The sequence below is a fragment of the Pan troglodytes genome, chromosome 16 (assembly GCF_028858775.2).
Source record: "Pan troglodytes isolate AG18354 chromosome 16, NHGRI_mPanTro3-v2.0_pri, whole genome shotgun sequence".
NCBI lineage: Eukaryota > Metazoa > Chordata > Mammalia > Primates > Hominidae > Pan > Pan troglodytes.
Window position 1 is genome coordinate 8,334,054 of NC_072414.2, and position 13,407 is coordinate 8,347,460.

At 39.3% G+C, this 13,407-nt stretch overlaps 1 protein-coding gene and 1 long non-coding RNA gene across 3 annotated transcripts in view; one reads left to right on the forward strand and one right to left on the reverse strand.

The window, feature by feature from the left end:
- The window catches only part of GABRG3 (gamma-aminobutyric acid type A receptor subunit gamma3), a 566,182-nt gene that overhangs the window by 372,263 nt on the left and 180,512 nt on the right, over positions 1-13,407 (reverse strand). The window lies entirely within an intron of this gene.
- Positions 2,902-6,463, forward strand: LOC100611737 (uncharacterized). 2 transcript variants are annotated; one of them, XR_674426.5, is made up of 5 exons: positions 2,902-3,175; positions 4,341-4,393; positions 5,154-5,253; positions 5,802-5,932; positions 6,043-6,463. It is a non-coding gene; the product is annotated as an uncharacterized LOC100611737 (long non-coding RNA). The 2 variants fall into 2 exon arrangements; XR_674427.5 differs by lacking the exon at positions 4,341-4,393 and having other exon boundaries at positions 2,911-3,175.

Genomic DNA, 13,407 nt, shown 5'->3' on the forward strand with positions numbered 1-13,407 from the left:
ATGTGGTAAAGGATAACAATTAATCTAGGTGAAGAGTAAATAGGTGTCTATTATACTATTCTTCAGCTTTTCTTTACATTTGAGCATTTTCCAAGTAAAAGTGGGAAAACAATTTTGGAATGTTTATGTGTGAAACATTCTAATTTATTCTATGTGTAATGACAATAAAATTTGCTTGCGAACATGGACATAGGTCCCTCTGACATGTCCTTCTTCCATCCCCCCGTAACTGAATTGGTCCGCTCCTAAGGTGCAGCTGAGCGACAGTGGCACCCCTCACAGGCTCTCACAGCCCCTGCAGGGGAGAGATGTCAAGAAGACCTGCACGTTCCCTGCCACACAGAACTGTTTTACTTCATGGAATGGTTAAGACAAGCAAGCCCACTCGCACATGGTAGACAGTGATGCTTACATTAGGAGAGATAAGTTCACAAAAGTTTTGGGGACACTCAAGAGGTTTGGAAAATTGAAATCACTCAGGCTGGAGAATAAAAGAGAGTAAGATAAAAAATGGAGTGTGGATATGGCCACCATGCTGAGAAGCACTGACTTATGTATTTATGAGACAGGGTCTCACTGGAGTGCAGTGGCACAATCGTAGGCTCACTGTAACCTCAAACTCCTGGGTTCAACCAATCTTCTGGTCTCGGCCTATTACCTATTTGATCCTAGTAACAGCCCAAGAGATTGCAGCTGTTTTTCTAAAATGAAATGCTCCATGTGATCACATGGAGGTTATGAGATTTGCCTACAATCTTAGTAGGTGACCCCACTCTGGAGCCAGGGCAACACAGCAAGACCCTATCTATACAAAAAAATAGGAAAATTAGCTGGGCATAGTGACATGTGCCTGCAGTCCTAGCTACTCGGGAGGCTGAGGCTAAGTTGCCCAGGCTAAACACAAGTCCTGCCCTCAAGAAATCCTCCCTCCTTGGTTTTCCAAAGTGTTGGAACTACAGGCATGAGCCACGGTGCCCAGCCTAGATTTAATTTAGAGGGCAGTAGGAGTCTCTGAGGATACTGAGTAGAGATGAGACATGGTGAGAGGTGTATTTCAGCAGAGTTCATCTGGGACCAGGCTTGGTAGGCAGGTGGGTCGGGGGAGCTGAGAGGTAATGTGGGGAGCAGCCACATGGGACACTGAGACTGGCGAGGGCAAGAAGAGGTAGAGTGAAAGTGATGGCCACCAGCCCAGGCTCCAGAGCTGGGTCACCTACTAAGATTGTAAGTGAATCTCGTAACCTCCACGTGATCACGTGGAGCTCTTCATTTTAGAAAAACAGCTGCAGTCCCTTGGGTTGCTACTAAGATCAAATAAGTAAGAGGATTTCAATGTTTTGAATTCTAAAAACAATGATGTTGCCTTACCCTTATGTGTGCAAGCTAATTTTCTGCTGGTCCCTTATCCCAACTGTGAATGCAGAACCCTCATACCTCCTGCCAATGTTTCTTCAGCTCATCAGCTATATCTAGGGGCATCAGAGGATGCTTCACACATGCTAAGGAGCAGGCCCAGTGCAGTCTCTGGCCAGTCATCCTGTGATGCCCATTTTCTTTCCCTATTCCAATTCTAGAAAACCCTAGGTACTCCCTTTTCCATTTGGCATGTTTCTCCATTGGATACCATTGATATCCATTACTGCCAGGTACTGCACCCGATCTGGCCCCTACCTACCACATCAAAAATGTGCCACTACCATTCCATCTAGCCCAAGAGGACCAAAGCTGCACAGTGGTCAGTGGCACAGGGAGGAGATATTCACTTTATCCTTTTGTACAGACCCATATCTAAGAAGGCCAAAAGTATGGCTGCTTTACCATGTCAATACCTTACCATGATTTCAGTGAAACAGTTTTAGCTTTCCCCTTACCACCTCCTTCTCAGGTACCCAAGGAGAGAACAGAGTACCAAATGCTACACTCAGAGTGATCCCTAACTCTGTGGACCAAAGCTTTGCTAATGAATCAAGTTCACCACCTTGGGTTGGGCTCTCTCCCAGGAAATTCCTCAATATGTCATAATATACAATTCTTCCTATATCCTTAATTTTTTCCTAAGCATCCCCAGATATTTTGGGTCAGATGGGACAACTTCAGTACTAGTAAGCTGTAAACAGTCTTAGAGAATCATTATCAGTTTTATTGCATAAATTTTCCCTTCACTTTTACAAATAAAATTATAGTGTATGTGTAAAGTTTATTTCTATGCATATATTTTTAAGTTCCTTAAAGACAGGGAGGATATCTTTTATCTTTGTTTCCCTTGAAGAGCCTGTCATTTGGTAGCACACAATAATGGCAGCTGCATTAGGTTTCACATCCTTTAGTTTATAGAAGCTGTGATATATTAACTACAGTATCACCTTCCTGGTCTTTAAGATTCTGCACATGCTTTAAACTAATTTTTCTAATACGTGTTTCTGTAGCAACTAGATATCAGTATGAAGAGAAAAACATGAACCTTGACTCCTACCTCATACCACAAGTAAAAATTAATTTGAGGTGAATTATAGACCAAAATGTGAATGCTAATATACTCAAAATGCTAAAGTATTCAAATTTTAAGAAAAAAGCAAATACAAATTTATATGACGTTTAAATAAGCAAATAACTTGTAAATAGGACATGAAAAACACTAAACATAAAAGAAAAAACATTGGCAAGCAAATTGAACTTCTTTCAGAGCTTTTCTTCATCAAAAAGCATCATTAAAAAGGTATGCAGACATTGTAAAGATGGAGGTTTCCTAAGTTCAGGGTTCCTCTGCTGTGGCACAAACTGGTTGGCTGTTTCACACTGCCCCCATGGAACTTGGGGGGCAAGGAGAACAGAGGCAAACATGAAGCTCACAATGCCTGCTGTGACATCAATGCCTACTGTGTAACAATGTCCTTTGTCTCTGACCCAGGCATCTCTTGTCTTCTTCCAGAAACCATGACACTATGGCAGGCCAACTTACTAGCTTTCAAGTAAGGTAACATCTCAGACCATCACAGGTTTTGACAGGGGAAACTCTGAAGGACCACAGGAGTTGGAGGTTCCACGTATCTCTAAGTAGTAACATACAACGGGTCCAAAACAGAAGAAAGAGAACTCAAGATTCCCGAGCCACACAGCTGTTGATTGGAGGCTGACTCAGAGAGACCCTGGATTCAGTGACATACAGAGATAACAGGTGGGTGCACCAGCCCCTTTCCTTGACAGGCTCCCAGCATTTTGTCTGTAGGTTTACAACTTCCCAGGCAACAAATTAATAGAAAAAAAAAATCTTCCATCTGAGGAAATTAACAAGCCAAAGTAAAAAGACCTGGAAATACTAACAAGCAGTACTTCTCTGAAATTCCCAGTTTTCATCCTAATATGAGGCCCATAGAGAACTTCCAACCAGCCAGGAGTGCTTCATATCTACTTATTCATGAGAGGCCAGTAGGGAAATGCTCTATCATGAATGATGTACTCCAAAACAAACAGAAGCAATGTGAGACCAGAAGAAAACTTCCAGAAACTATGGTTAAGATCCTCCAAAAGAAAAAAAAAAAGTTACTGGTTCATTGAAATAACAGGAGGATGCTGTAAAAAAGAAACATCCTAAGTATTAGAAAGATCCTTCAGAAATTAAAAAAAAAATCAGTAGTTGGAAGGTAAATTTGAAGGGATTTCCCAAAAACTAGCATAAAACCAAACAGAGAAGTCTTATAAAAGAGAAAAGTAATAAAAGAATTATCAAAGAAATAATACCAAACAATCTCAATAATCAAATGACTTTACATATAGTTAAGACTTGCCTAGTCCATGGCATATGAAAAGAAAATCAGAAATACTACCATTTGAAATTCCAGAATAAAAGGGGGAAGACCTTTCTGGTTGTGGCTGAGGATAAAGGGGGTTGGGGCAAGAAGCAGCTCACAATCAGACTGACCTAAGGAAAGATGGCCCAGAACTCACCCACAAGCAGTGGATCAATGTTTGCACAACTCTCAGGGGAAATTATTTTCTACCCATTCACAAAGTTACCTTCCATGCAACATTCCTCAGAAGAATCCTGGAGAATATTCTCCACCAAAGTAAGGAAGCAGAATGACCAAGACTGGGAAGATCTGGTGGGGAACCAGGGAGTCCACCCAGGAAAGAGCAGGAGGGTCTTGCAGTATGACAGTGAGGGGTTCAGGTGGGCCACTGTGGCAGGCAGCCCTGTGGGAATGGGAGGGAGGGTAATCTGAGTCTGTGGCCACGGAGGTTGGCTAAAGCCTTCCAACCCATGGAGAGGGCTGTGTGCTTCCATCACAGCTGCCAACAAAACACTACAGTGCTTGGATGTCAGACATTATTTTCTTTTAAAGGGACTTAATCGCCTTCTGGACAAACATAATCTATGCGACCTCCTCCCCAAAAGGTAAGCAGGTCACACTAGGACATTCTGCAAAGTTCAGTAATTACATGACTGCAACATTGTAAGCAGGGAATGTGTATCTGACCAAATCTTGGTTCATGATTGTTTTGGAAGGTGAGCGGGGGAACAAAAGGGGAAAACGGGTAGAGTGTAAGACAGGGAAAGTCTAGCGTTTCCAGGAGGCATCAATGTAGCTGAGAACTAATAATCAAATGTTCATATAAGGATATTACTAGGAACATGATGGAAAATAAGAGAAGAAATCCCTTAAAGAATGGAAAATGAACCCAGGTTCAGGCAGGATGGAGGGAGCTGCACTTTTTTTTTTTAAGATGGAGTCTCACTCTATTGCCCAGGCTGAAGTGCAGTGGTGCAATCTCGGATCACTGCAATCTCCACCTCCCAGGTTCAAGCAATTCTCATGCCTCAGTCTCCCCAGTAGCTGGGATTACAGGTGCGCACCAGCACACTTGGCCAAATTTTGTAATTTTAGTAGAGATGGGGTTTTGCCATGTTGGTCAGATTGGTCTTGAACTCCTGAGCTCAAGTGATTCACCTGCCTCGTACTTCCAAAGTGCTGGGATTATAGGCGTGAACCACCATGCCCGGCCTGTATTTTTCTTTTTGAGTCTTTTAGTATTATCTTATTCTTTTAACCATAAAAATTAAATTGCTTAGATAAATATAAATTTTATAGCAGAACATGGAGGAGGAGGGCGTGGAGGAAGAGGGAGGAGAAAATAAAAAATAAAGTCTTTTGTAGGTGCCATAAGCAAAGTGAGCGGTTTGGAGAGAACACTGTACATGACTTCCTGACTACAATGGCCTGTGGCTGATGAAGTACAGCACTTTGGTGGAAACAGGTGGGCAGTGTGTGTGGGTGAGGAATATGATGGCTTTAAAGACATCTTTCAAACTAGAGTGAAATGAGAGACCATTCTCTAAATAAATATTCAGGTGGTAATTTGCCATACGAAAAATTTCAGCTGTAAGATGTGTTCACCTAATAAGGAGGTATTCCCCACATGACATGGTTTATCATGGAAATAATGAAGGTTTTATTTTTCCTTTTTTAATATTTGACAATAATGCCATTTACTTGTTATTAAATTTTTAACTTAGCTACATAGCAGTTTATTCTAACCCTTGGCACATTATTTAAAAAGAAACTCATCCCAGGTCCATGGCGAAGATAAAATAATTTGTCTCTCTCAGATAGAAATCTTATGAAAACAGGTATGATTATTGTAATTCCTTTTAATTACTGCTATAATTGCACAAAATCTTTAACATAAAGCAAATGTAAACAGTATTTATAAGTATAATTTGAGAGTAAATGAAAAATCACTTTGAAATAAACATGGAATAAGGGAAAATCATCTTTAACAGTCACTTCTTCATGGACTCTTAGGTACAGGATCAGTATGGGTTTTAATTGAGGGGCTCGGCACCAAATGACAGACTTGACACATCCACCCCCACCATGGATGCTGTCCGTCCACTGTTGCACAATGTCCTTCAGTGTCTAATTTACAGATCCAGGTATATTTTACCTTCCTCCTATTTCTCTGTCGTGGTGTAATTTACCCTAAATCAACCAGACCATTTTCCACGTATTAAATAGCTTTCATCTCAGGTCTTATTCCTCGCAGCTGTATTTCCCCTTCCACCTGCATCCCTGAAGTTCCTCCCACCTGAAAACTTCACCTGACCCAAGAAAGCAAAGGAAAAAACCCGGAGAGCCAGCTCATGGTCTGGTTCACTGTTTAACAGCCAGAAGCCAGAGCCTGCGTACTAGAAGTGGATGCCCAGGAAGTACTTGTGAGCTGACTAAGAATGTAAGAACGCCACCCACTTCATTCAGGAAAGTGAGGCAGGATTCCATGCAGTGTGAATGACTGCACATGGAACAAGCAGGTTATCATTTATATTCAGCAAGGGACCTCCATGGACAGGACATTTGGGGAGCTGCTATCAAACATCAGAACTTCTGACACTGTGCACACAGTCTTATATTGTGCCTTGTCTGTGGTGATGTCTCACTACAGTAATGATTAAGATGATGAGCACTTATGCGTTGATATTGCAATATGTCTGCGTAAGAACTATCGCTAAGGCAGGTTATATTATTACCCTCAGTGTATAGGTAAGGAGGTTAGACTGATAACTTACCCAGTGTCACATAGGTAGTAATGGCCAAACTAGAATTGGAACCTGTCTGCCTACTCTCCAAGCTCAGGATTGACTTGAGCACAAGGGTAAGTATCTCACATGCTTTGTAAAGTTCAGGTTGATAACAAAATATGTGAAAGGCAGGGGTATAAACAACAGGGGGCATATGAAATACGGGAAGAGCCTAAAGAAATTCAAGTCTATTACTTTTAATCCACTGCTGTCAAATGACAAACGATTACTGGCTTTTCTTCAGCTTATGATTCCTGTATTCGAATCCTGAAAAACTTACATTTCATATATTACCAACTATTATGGGGAAAACTATTACATGGGAATAAAACTCCAGTGCCCTAAGGATTTGTTTAACGCTAGATAAATCTTATGAGTTTGCAAACTATAATTTTTAAAAAGAATTCAGTCTTTTTCTTCTCCCAAATATAAGTTTCCAATCTTCCATTCCAGACATGCAGCAATTGAATTCGAGTCATCTGTGTTTCATTTTTTATAGTGCAATACTCTCTACCTGCAAGTACAAATAATTTTTCCAATAACATATTCTTCTCTTCCACTTCAGAAATATGATTCTTTCTCTGTTGGACTTGGGGCTGGGGGAGGGAGTCTTCATCTCCTGCAACTCTGCTTCTAGAAAATAATGTCATTCTACACATAAGTCAGAGGCAGGCAGGAAAATGATGGGAAGAAATGACTTGTCAGGTGTGGATTTCTTCAAAGCATGAACTGCTTAGAAATCAGTGGTGGCAAATAAGCCTGCAAAAGACAGGAAAACACTCCACACCATCGAATTCTATCTGTAATTCTATCTGTAAGTTCCAAATGTTCATGGCCCTATTGCTGAACAAAAATCTGACTGCTGATCACCTTCAGAGTAAAAGCTGGAAAACAAATTCATCTTCAACCAAAATCAAAAATTTCTCTTGTCAAGAAAACAGTGAGCTGAGGAAAATTTTTTAAAATATAAATCCATTTCATTTTGGTAAGATGGAAGAGACATACTTGTCTCTACTTTTCTTGCTAAATGCAACTAAAATCCCTGGATACTACATGTAAAACAATCATAATAAGACTGAGAATTAGACAAAAGGCAAACCAGTTAGGGCATCAGGACCCAAGGGATGACATGGTAGCGAGTATCTTGGGCTTTCTTTGCTTTTCTTTTCATTCCAGATTTGGAACTGAAGAAGCTAAAAACTCAGACACACCAATGCACGGGAATTTTAAAAATTCTCAACAGAAGCCTGCTCTCTCTAGTTAAAGGACAAGTAAAGGGGCATCCTAACAAGACAGAATACTTCTATTTCTTTCTTTTTTTTTTTTGAGACAGAGTCTTGCTCTGTCACTCAGGCTGGAGTGCAGTGGCTTGAACTCGGCTCACTGCAAGCTCCACCTCCCGGGTTCACGCCATTCTCCTGCCTCAGCCTCCCAAGTAACTGGGACTACAGGCGCCCACCACCACACCCAGCTAATTTTTTGTATTTTTAGTAGAGACAGGGTTTCACCGTGTTAGCCAGGATGGTCTCGATCTCTTGACCTCGTGATCCGCCTGCCTCAGCCTCCCAAAGTGCTGGGATCACAGGCATGAGCCACTGTGCCTGGCCACGACAGAATACTTTTAAACAATAACCACTCTTTTCTAGCCAAACAGAATAGATAAAATGGTGGACCTGGCCTCGCTCACAAAGGCTGAGTAAGGAGCCCTGAATTCTACCCTTACTGGGCTACAATAAGGCATCCATCCCTCAACTAAGGTGGTTTCAGAGAGTGCTGATGAAGGAGACAGGCGTTTGATTTCCTCTAAACAGTAATGAGCTTCCTCTCCTAATGATATAGTTGGAGACCACGTGGAAGCAGGTACTTGTACCCGTCCAGCCAGCACACTATCTGCAGGGACCTAGAGGGAAGCTAGAACTCCCTCCCTACCCAGCAATTATTAGGAGACAGCCTCCAAGGGTAAATAAGCCCAATAAATAAACCCAAGGATGGAAACTGGACTTCTGTAGCAACCTGGAAGTGATGAACTCCAACTCCCTTTCCGCCAGAGTGCTGTTGCAGAACGCCAAAACAGACAGCTTAAATAAGATAGACTGTTGCATAAAATAATATCTGAAATGTTCAGTTTTCAACTGAAAAACACTCAGCCCATTCTACCAAGAACCAGAAAGATCTCAAACTGAAGGAAAAAAGATAATCAGTTGACATCTATACCAAGAAGGCAAAGATGTTAAAATTATGTGGCAAAGATTTTAAAAAATAATAAAAGATAAAAGCAGCCATCACAAAAATGTTTCAACAAGCAATTACTAATATGCTTGAGACAAATGAAACAATAAAAAGGCTCAGCAAAGAAACAAACTCTCAGTAGAAGACATAAAGAAGACCCCAATGAAAATCTTAGCACTAAAAAATATGATGACAAAAATAATTTTTAAAAACCTTCACTGGTGCATTCAGCAGCAGAATTGAGGAAAGAGGAAAGAATCAGTGGAACTTAATATAAAACAATAGAAACTGCACAATCTGAAAAACCAGCAAGAAAACAGACTGAAAAAATAAACAGAGCCTCAGAGACTGGTCAGACAAAAGATCTGGTATTTGTGTCATGGAAGTCCAGGAAGAATGGAAAGAGAGTAAGGATGAAAAAGTACTCAAAAATTGACAGAAAGCATGTCAATTACAGGAGAATTCTACCAAATATTAAAAATATAATACAAATTATATACAATCGCTTCCAGAAAATAGATAAGGAAGGAACATTGCTAAATTTAATTAATTTTATGAAGCCCCATCATCCTGATATCAAAATAATAGAGACAAGGACAAAAAAAAGTATAAACCAATATTCCTCATGAATATATGTGCATAAACCTTAAAGATACATATTAACAAACAGAATTCAGGAACATATAAAAATAATTATATACAATGACCACACGGGGTTTATTCCAAGGATTCCTGGCTGATGCAATATTCAAAAATCAATCAGTATAATCTTCCACATTAACAGGCTCAAGAAGAAAAATAACATGATTGGATAAGTCACAATGCAGAGTAAGTATCAAACAAAATGCAACACCCATTCTTAGTAAAACCTCTCAGCAAACTGAACAGAGGAGAACTTCCTCAACTTGATAAACATCTACAACATACAGTTAACACTGCAGGTAATGGTGAGTTACTGAATATTTCCCCCCTTGAGCTCAGTAGCAATTCAGGGATGCCCACTCTCAACTCTCATTCATCACAGTACTAGAAGATCTAGCCAGTGTAAGAAGGCAAAAGAAAGAAATAAAAGGCACTGAAAAAGATTCTCTGCTTGACCAAAATTTAGTCAGCCTGAAGATACAGGGCTACTAAAAGACAGATTTGATCATAAGATAATATAAATTTCCCCTCTCGCTACACCATGCCACATATCAACAGGGCTCCACTATAATAAATAACATTAGTTTACAGCTGAAAGACCTCAAGGTGCAGATTCTATACAAGGAGGGATTCTTAAGGAAGCCAAAAGACAGGAAGGGGAGGCACAAATAAAGAATTTGGAGTTCCTGTTACATATACTGCAACAAATACTAAGCACAGCCCAACTCCTAGTAAGGTTAACATAAAGCCTCACACAAATGGCCTATTTACCTCACTTCCTGTTACTGATGTATCATGTCTTCCTTTCATCTAAAATTTACAAGTGATGTCAAAAGGCAAGAAAAAACACAATCTGAAGAGAGAAAGCAAACATCGGAGTAGAATGATTCAGATATGACACAGATTTTGGAATTATCAGAGAATTTTAAATAGCTACAATTAATATAAGGGATTCTAAATAAGTACACAACACACTAGAACAGATGGGTAACATAAGTAAACTTCAGAACACCAAAGGATAAGACAAAATACTGAAAGAAGCCAGGAAACAGAAAAAATATATATGTTGAGAAGATATATGTTGAAAATTACAAAATGCTCATGAAAGAAATCAAAGAAGATCTAAATAAAAAGATATTCCATGTTCATGGATTAGAAGATTAAACATCGTAAAGATGTCTTTCCAAACTAATGTGTAAGTTTAACACAAATTGTATAAAAATTATTTAAAAATATTTCGTATATAGAGCTACAATTATTCTAAAACTTATAGGTAAAAGCAAAGTACCTAAAACAATGCTGAAAAAGAAGAGTGCGGGAAGAATCACTCTACCAGATATTACAGCCTATTGTATAGCTACAGTAACCAACATTGTGTGATATTGTCAGAGGGATACACACATAGATCAATGGAACAGAATAGAGAACCTAGAAATTGCCTACACAAAAAGAGCTAGGTGGTTTTTTATAAAGATGCAAAGACAACTCAATGAAAAAAAGATAATCTCAATAACTATCTGAAATAATGAGATATTCATAAGCAAAAATGTGAACCTTGACTTACACCTGAGATCTTATACAAAAACTAACTCAGGCCAGGCGCCGTGGCTCATGCCTGTAATCCCAGCACTTTGGGAGGCCGAGGCGGGCGGATCACAAGGTCAGGAGATCGAGACCATCCTGGTCTAACTCGGTGAAACCCCATCTCTACTAAAAATACAAAAAATTAGCCGGGAGTGGTGGCAGGTGCCTGTGGTCCCAGCTACTCGGGAGGCTGAGGCAGGAGAATGGCGTGAACCCTGGAGGCGGAGCTTGCAGTGAGCCGAGATCGCGCCACTGCACTCCAGCCTGGGTGACAGAGTGAGACTCCGTCTCAAAAAAAAAAAAAAAAAATTAACTCGAAAACGATCATAGATTTAAATGTAAAACTATACAAGAAAAACTGAATTGTAGGATGCTCCACTGGTGTCAAATAATTGCTGAAAAGCACTTAAGGAAATCATATCTGAAATATGCAAAGAACAAAATGATTTTTCATGTTGTAAAAAATCCAATTAGAAAAAGGACAAAAGATATGAAAAGACATTTAATACTGATGAGAAATCAAAGAAGATCTAAAATCACTGAAAGACAGACAGTTTTTATGACTTCAACAACTCAGCATAATACAGATATGAATTCTCTACAAATTGATAGACAGGTTTAATAAAAATTCTATCAAAATTCCAGCAAGATTTCTGTAGAAACAGAGAAGATTATGCTAAAGCGCATATGGAGATGCAAAAGAACAGGAATAGCAAAACCAATTTTTTAAAATATTTAAAAAGTAAAGTTGGAAGAATTAATTTACCTAATTCAAGAATTTTTAATAACTATGGTAAACAAAACCTTTTGGTACTGATGGAGGAAAACAATAGATAAATAAAACAGAATAGAGAACCCAGAAAGACCTCCATCCCCAAATATATGGCCAACTCATTTTTGACCAAAGTGTAAAAGGGATTTCATGGAGGAAACATAGTCTTTTCAGCAAATTGTGCTGGAAAAATTGGACATTTATTTTTAAAAAGATTAACTAACCTTGACCTATATCAAAAAGTAATTCAAAATGTATCACAGAATTAATAAAACTATAAAACCTTTAGGAAAACTACGGAAGAAAATATTTGCAATTTAGACCTATAAAAAAAGGTCTACTTCTCTAAAAGCATGACCCATAAAAAGATCAGTTGTCAGGTTAGACTTCATCAAAATTAAAAAATTTGCTGTATGAAAAACTTTGCTAAGAGGATGTCAAGACAAACTACAGACTGGAGAAAAATATTTGCAAACCACATATCCAACAAAGGACTAGGTACCTAGAATAGATAAAGTGTTCTCAGAACTCAACAGAAGGCCAAAAAGGGCTTCAACCAAGGTGTTGTCCAGACAGTGCTCCTTCTGGAGGCGCTAGGGGAAATCAGTTTCCTTGCCTTTTCTGGTTTCAGAGGCCTCCTGCAGTCCTTGAGTCAGGGTCTCCTTCTTCCATTTGGGTTGAGTTAATCTAACACAGAATCACTCTGGCCTCTGCTTTCCTTTTCACATCTATTTTTCTGACTCTCCCTTTACTCTCTTTCCCTGATAAAGACCCTTGTGATACGTTAGGTCAACCAAGAAATTCAGGGTAATGTTTCCATCTCAAGATTCTTAACCAAATCACACCTTCAAAGTCTTTTTTTCCACATAACACAAGACATTCACAGGTTCTGATGATCAGATCATGAACATCTTTAGGTAGGTTCTTATTCTGCCCAGCATACTACGGAATACTACTCGCAATAAAAAGTAACCATCTATTGATATTCACAATAACCTGGATCAATCTCCAGAGAAAGATGTTGATTAAAAAAAAAAAAAACACAGTCCCAAAAGGTGGCAGTCTGTGTGATTCCCTTTGTGTCATATTCTTTAATTAACAAAATTATAAAAATGGAGGACAGATTAGTCGTTGCCAGGAGTTAAGTAGGGAGTGAGAGCAAGAGGGAAATGTGTGTGGTCATAAAAGGGCAACATGACAGATCCTGCAGTGAACAGGATCTATCTATCTTTACCAATGTCAACATCCTAGTTGTGATACTGTAGTATAGTTTTGCAAGATGTCATTATTGAGAGACAGTGGGTAAAGGCTACAGAGGAATCCCTGTATTATTTTTTGCTTCTGTATATAAAGCTACAGCTATCCCAAAATAAAATGTTTAATTTTAAAAAACCCATCTCAGCTATCTTGGGAAAAATCAGTAAATTTGGAAACGAGATGTTCTGCAGGATTTCTTCATCATTACCTGAGCAGCCAGTAAAAATCCCTGCTGAACTCCTCCCTCTGAAAACTCACAGTCAATTCAACAGCTTGACCAAATTCTCTCTTCTCTGAAGTGCCTGTTCCTTTCCCAACCCCCTGCTACTAAAGGTTGCACTTACAGAGT